This window comes from Ixodes scapularis, unplaced genomic scaffold (genome assembly GCF_016920785.2).
Source record: "Ixodes scapularis isolate PalLabHiFi unplaced genomic scaffold, ASM1692078v2 PGA_scaffold46__3_contigs__length_2488377, whole genome shotgun sequence".
In the NCBI taxonomy this organism is placed as follows: domain Eukaryota; kingdom Metazoa; phylum Arthropoda; class Arachnida; order Ixodida; family Ixodidae; genus Ixodes; species Ixodes scapularis.
The window spans coordinates 471722-479250 of NW_024609875.1; positions in this window are offsets into that span (position 1 = coordinate 471722).

Here is a 7529-nt window from a genome sequence, read left to right on the forward strand (position 1 = left end):
CTTGAGATGACCTTGGGAGGGGTCACGTGACCTCGAGGGGTCACGTGACCTTGGGAGTCACGTGGGGTCACGTGACCTTGAGATGACTTTGGGAGGGGTCACGTGACCTTGGGGGTCACGTGACCTTGGGATGACCTTGGTTACGCCGACGGCGACGCCGCTTAAGCCGGGAACGGGCCCCTAAGAGCTGCGCTCTAAAAGAAGGGGAAGGGTACCCTAGAACCGAAGCAAAAACGCCCAAACCTAAACCGAAACTAACTTGACCCGAACCGAAACTAGATTGTGTTTTATGCGGCCCGCTAGGAGCGCTAGGTGTCACTCGTCTATCTGGGCTGCTGTGGCCTATGTCATTGTCCGTTCTTTACCTTGTGTATATTACTCTATGCCAGGGCCGCCTGGGTATTGAGAGATGGCGAATTTTTGACGCGCGCGGCGTTACTGACGTGACGTAGCCGACTTCGGTCAGCGTTCGCTCGCGCGCGCGTTACGTCGGAGTATAACAGAGCCTTAAATTTAGCGCTAGCGTGCGCTAAAATTGCGTACGTTATTCTAAAACTCTAATATGTAGCAATAGAAACCGTGCTCCGCAAGGAGGGTGAATGTGATATTGCCGCGAGCAGCTTCACGGACTTGTAGAAGATTCTTGCTTATTCTTGCTGCGGACATACCTTCTATCGTTTGTCCCTGCTTTTGTTGTTCTAGACAGTGCGTGTTCATTCTCGCCCCGAGCGCCCTACGCTCGAACCTTCACCGCCGAATCTTCGAGATACTCTATATAAGATACTCTATATAAGAGGCCACCCGCAGCCTTGTCCAGTCAGTTTCGCCTGAGCGTTCGATCTTGCTGCTTCGCCGCTTTCGACGCCTGCGACGCTCTGTTGATATCTTTCTTTTTCTTTTTATTTTTGGGCACAAGTTCGCCCCATTAAACGTTCAGTTTACTCAGTCATTCACTGCCTTGTCACATGTCATCCGTGACAATATAACCGTGGAACTCGATCTATTTACTGGATGTTCACTAAGAGCCAAATACTTGAGGCAGACAACGAGTGTCTAAAAGCCTGCGCAACAGAGCTGGAGTGAGACTTCGAAGGCGGTGGTCAACAATGCACATCTACATGATCATCGCTATCCAGCGATATTACGTGTGGCAGCTGTGCTAGCACTCTTGTTTGCGCTACAAACGTTGCGCCACGTTATTCGTTATTTCGCAAACAAATGGCCAATTCATCATCAGTAGGTTAGTTTAGAATGCGATATGCATTTCTCAAAACAACGCACAACAGAAAGAAACGTGCAAGATTCGATATTTCAAAGATATGCCTCTATTCATTTGAAGTTCCTCGACAAGTAATGCGTAGAAGTCGCGTTCATTTTTTTTAAGGAATAGATGAAGAACTCCTGTAGTTCTGTACTTACGTTTTGTTAGTAATTAAAATACTCAGCATTTTTTAATATTTATTCCAAACGCGTTTTCTTTTTTTTTTTTACAATTTTAAAGCGTCGTAAGTCAGTTTTCCATTATTTCGCAGAAACTACATTTAAAGGCAGGATCCTGGTAAACACTGAAACTCAGCAAAAGAAATATATATATATATATATATATATATATATATATATATATATATATATATATATATATATATATTAGAAGTACATTGTAATAGTACAAAGTAATGTTTAAATTTCCCTTTACGCGTTCTTGGCTTTCTCAGATAGCGTTCTAGCATCTGATTTTTTTTTAATTGGAAGGTTTCTTTTTGTAACAGAAAAGACTAGATTACCGATACCCCTTCGTAAAGCTAGTGCTTTCAAAACTTTTAAAAATATAGTACATTTAACTTTTGGACCATAAAACAACAATATTTCTGCCGCTTGGTTATCCCTGACAACGAGAGATACCAAATTTCTGACACAAAATATAAGTAGATTACTAATATCAAGTTATCACGGCTGTACTTTTTATTTTCTAAAATTATTGTAATTTTTTTTCTCTGACAATTTTCTCCTCTCTTTTTTGAGAATGATGAAATCCTTGTGGGTGTAGTTTTATATTTTCTATCATTCTATGTTGTTGCTCAATGAGAGAAGTCCTATTTCCGTCCCCGTCCTTGGTATTCTATCTTTTTATGTATTCGTAGATAATCACCCCTGTGGTTTTTACAAACTTACCGCGACCATCAATTTGTTGCCCTCATTTTTCTATTGGTCATAGCTCTCAATGATACAACAGTAGTAACAAATAAAAAAGATGTGTGTAAACAGAAGATAATCTTCTGAATACTGTGAGCCATCATTAGGTATATGTATTTTGTTAATAGTGAGACAGAGGTTGGTTGGTACATCATTCCTTTTGACAAAAGCGCCGCAAGAAGAGGACGTAAAGTAGGAGACACTGCACTAGGGCAACCTTACACTGACTGTTTATTGAAAACACAAAACAAATAGTTGCACACCCAATCGCGCTTCTAAATCAGGTGTTCCAATTTATTATCTGTCAAATGAACAGTTGGGGTACTTTTCCATCTGCCATTCCCTTGCATTCTGATATTGAATGATCCATACAATTCTGTAGAGATCTTGTTTCTTAACTTCCCCAGAATTTTATTTTCTCTGGCTCAGGGGCACAGGGGCGCCTGTAATAATAAATAGCCAAATTGCACGAGGGGGAATTTATTATTGACAGCGCGTACTCTCGTGCCCTGTGATTGACGCACCTGCTTGTTTGATCTACGTACGCCTTACCGCAAGTCGCGGGAATTCCGTACACGACCGAGAATGCACAATCTACGAACTCCTTCGAGTGAGTTTATTTGCAGATGTCAGCCCCATCTTTTCTGTTGTAGATTTTGTGGCATAGACCAGGAAGCTTCCCTGGTGCCGAAAACGCTACTCACACATAAGAATGCGACGCCAGGCTATCTACGTTGTGTGGAATTTTGTATATAGAAGGTATGACGACGGGTCTGAATTTTTTCCTGGACCTGGGTGCTTTCTCATCAATATTTGTCCTCTCAATCTTTGAAACAACCCCATAAAACACCTCATGAAAGAATGATCAAAGTAGCCGTACCATAGAGTAATATAGTACACGTAAAGAGAGGACACTGAAGCCGATTCGCGGCCTAGATAGTGCGTTTCATACCCTCCGCTACGTGGCGCTTTTCTGTAATTTGGTTAATATTAATTAGAGCTTTCTCTCCGAAAAGTATTTATTTTCTAAATTGTTATGCTTTAGAGTTATTTAAAATACTTAAAACGACTAAATAGTGTCACAAAAACCACGTGATGAATGGCGCCTGCCATGGCCTGTCTGCTTGCACGCCGTCACCTCTGCTCGTCCGTGCGGTCCGTGCTTCGTTCGTCCGTCCCGTACCGTCCGTGCCGTCCGTGCCGTTCTTCTCCGTTTTATGCCGCAGCGTGTTCGGTCGACTTTGCTTGAAGCAAAGTGACGAATGACCGCCGCGTGCTCTCATGCTCGGCGTGAGTTTGTAGAGCTGAGCGGCTTGATATGGCTTGAGTTTCTCGTGTTTCCGTCGGGCTGCCTGGACCTAGATTTTTAAACGAAAGGTAAGTCGTTTTGCTCATTTGTCTCTCGACTGTGTTGTAAAGCTGGCTTTTTAATTTGCTGAGTCTGGCTTGCCGTCCGACGCCCCTCGGGCAGAGCTTTGTTCATGCGTGTTCAAGTGCCATCAGTCATCTGTGGATTGCTGTTGAGAGGACTTATGCCGTCATAGATTGAAGTTAATTCACTGACTAAAGCTGGGTCGACAGTCGTTCGCAGTGCGACGAATTCGGGGCAAGGTGTCCATTGAGTCATATTGATATTTTGACATGCATTCTTTCAATGGCGCGTCGCTGCTTTGATTTATCACATAAAGTACGTGCAAAAGAAGCGAACCAGCGAACGTCGCTCAAGCGAGCTACATGGCTTGTGTGTACCGCCATACGAGCTGCAGTATGCTGCAGTTACGACGACAAACGCATGCATAGAATTTCGGGGGAAAAAACTGCGAGACGCAGTATCAAATTTAGATATTTAATAAAGTTCCCAAGCAGCATATATATCCTATGGACGTCCACGGGACATCCAGGATAGGACATCCATGGAACTTTCGGACACTCTGAGAATGTACGGAGGACTATTCAAACATGGTTCCCACTACATCGCTACATCACCAAATGGAGCTCGAAATTTAGGTCTATGGTTCGCTGACATTATTTTCTATGTAAGAAAGCAAAATTCAAAATATTGACGGCCAATTTACCAGAAACAGTAGGGGTAGATTAGTCTTGCTCATTTTGGCCGTACCGCCGTACTATGCTTAAATTCCTGTTTTACTCTTAAGGATGACATTCGAACGTTGGGTAAAACCAGTCAGACGTCACTTGAACACTTGGTTGGGGTGCTGTGGGATGGCACTCTATACACTGATGATGCATGATGCATGAAGATTGCGTAAACTTCACAAACTTCACAATATATCTTTCACCCGTCTGTGTTAATACGTGTCATGGCTTTATTGTAACATTGCGTCATGGCAATATCTTGTGACATTGTTTAATTCTCCATCAGTTTATTTTTTCACCAGCCGCTATTGTGCTACCTTCCGTTGGACTAAAGGAACGCGCCATTGGCTAGGCTTCAGTAGATGTTAAACTCTCCCTCCCCCGCTGGCCCAGATTATGTCCTACGGAAGTTACTGCTGCGTGGTCTGGTGTGCCAACAATGGGAAAACAAAGAAGAAGCCACATGTCAAGTTTTTTCGAATTCCACGTGACCCAAGGTACGTATAGATTCTAAGGCTGTCCTTACAACATTTGATCGAAGCATAACATTTTGAAATGAGAACTATGGTCGTTGCAACCTAAGAACGAAGGGCGAGGGTAAGACGGGCCGGGGAGGAAGAAGCAGACGGAACACGAAACGCTAAGGAGAGAAGGAGGTTTTCCCCTTTCTTCTCCAGCGTTCCGTCTGCTCCCTCCTCCCCGGCCCGTCTTACCCTCGCTCTTCGGTCTTAGGTTGCAACAGACTATAGCAAAAACGATTTCTTCCATGTCACTTTGGTTTATGGACACCAATATCTTTCAGCATTTTAAGGTTATCTTGCCTCGGGCCTAAATTGATTGCATACCCTGGTGGGTATGCAATCTGTTTGTTTAGCTGTATTGCACTGTACAGTAGCATGAAGAAGAAAAACAAACTCTTCAAAACTTGAACACTTTGCTGAGAGGTGAGATACCAAACGGCAGTGAAACATTAAAAACAAGGCTCATATACTTGGAGTTTATTTGACCCTTACAGTATGTGTAACCTTGGTGGTATATACAATGTTCTGCAGGTCAAAAGCATGGCTACAGTACGCCAGACGTCCTGAGCTCCTAGGAAAGACAGCCAAGGAGCTCTATGAGGGGTATCGCCTGTGTAGTGAGCATTTCACAGCCAAGGACTTTTTGGATCCTGGGAAGACAAGGCTGACCAAAACGGCTATCCGTACGGTTCGGCCGCAAATGCTTAGGCCATCTGTAACAGCCCAAGGTAACATATTCTTTATTTGCAGTCTGTACGGAGTTCTGTTATATTTTGCTTTTAGGCAGCACCAACTCTACGTCACTGATGCTAACTGCCAGCATGCTGTCAACGATGCTTGACAGTCTCAAAAGTTTTTAACTGATTTAATTAGTTTTTATTATTAGTTTGTGCTTAAATGTTTTATCTAATTCATTCAGCAATTTTGTACATTATCCCTGTAATGTCCCTGCGCATACTGTTGCCCATAACCAATATCCGGCCCAGTTTGTTGAAAAATTGTTTTAAAGCACAAGGTCAGCTGCATTGAAATACAGTAATTTGTGTCCTGCAATCAAGAAGGGCAGTTCTGCCAGTGCAGTATGACTTCTTACAGGGCATCCTAGGTTTGTAGCATACAATAGTGATATAAATGAAAGATAAGGCAGGTCAACGTTCCCCTGTTCATATCCAATTTGACAAGAGGACTCATGCCGTCTGAGCCATCTTCCTGACACTCATGTTTACAAGGTTAGCTTTAGTTACCCATGCTGTTATGTTCTCATACATTAGCATACCGGGCCGTTAAAATTTAAGATATTCCGAGATTCCTAAGTGCCTTTTCAAGACCCGCCGGATCCTGTGTTTCGCCATTGATTAATATTGCTCAACATTAATTTTCATCACTAAGGGATCTCAATGCCCTTTCAGAGTGCTGAATATTTTCTGTTCCTTTGAAAGGTAACACTACTAACCTATCATTCGCCTGTAGCAGGAATTCTCCATCAGAAGCTTTATGAGCAGGTATTCACATCTGAGAAGCCAAAATTTTTCAGAAGAACCGGTGGCAACAACATGCCACTGTGACGTTCCATTGGAGGGAAACAGAATGTCGCATCCCACAGCAGCTTATGGTGAGATTATTTATTTTTAATTGGCGGCTCATATCTGACAAGGAAGCCCTTTTCAGAAAAGCCGATGGCGGAACGAAGCCCTGGGAATGTTCCATTGGAGGGCAGCAGAACGTCGCCTTCAACAGCTGCTCATGGTGAGATCATTTATTTTAAAACAGGGGCTCATACCTGACAAGCAAACATCTTTCAGAAGGACCGATGGTGGCACCAAGCCCCGGGAATGTTCCATTGGAGGGTAGTGGAACGTCACCTTTGGCAGCTGCTCATAGTAAGATCATTTCTTTTAAAACTGCTGCTCATATCTGACAAGCAACCGTTTTTCAGAACAACCGCTGGCGGCACCAAGCCCCGGTAATGTTCCCTTGGAGGGCAGTGGAATGTCACCTTCAACAGCTGCTCGTGGTGAGATCATTTATTTTAAAACAGGGGCTCATACCTGACAAGCAAATGTCGTTCAGAAGGGCCGATGGTGGCACCAAGCCCAGGGAATGTTCCAATGGAAAGCAGCGGAACGTCACCTTTGGCAGCTGTTCATGGTGAGATCATTTCTTTTAAAACAGCTGCTCATAGCTGACAACCAAACATTTGTCAGAAGAACCGGTGGCGACATGTCCCTGTGACGTTCCATTGGAGGGAAGCAGAACGTCGCATCCCACAGCAGCTTCTGGTGAGATTATTTATTTTAAATGAGCGGCTCATATCTGACAAGGAAGCCCTTTTCAGAAAAGCCGATGGCGGAACCAAGCCCCAGGGATGTTCGATTGGAGGGCAGTGGAACGTCAACTTTGGCAGCTGCTCATGGTGAGATCATTTCTTTTAAAACAGCTGCTCATATCTGACAAGCAACCGTTTTTCAGAACAACCGCTGGCGGCACCAAGCCCCGGTAATGTTCCCTTGGAGGGCAGTGGAATGTCACAGTCAACAGCTGCTCGTGGTGAGATCATTTATTTTAAAACAGGGGCTCATACCTGACAAGCAAATGTCGTTCAGAAGGGCCGATGGCGGCACCAAGCCCAGGGAATGTTCCAATGGAAAGCAGCGGAACGTCACCTTTGGCCGCTGTTCATGGTGAGATCATTTCTTTTAAAACAGCTGCTCATAGCTG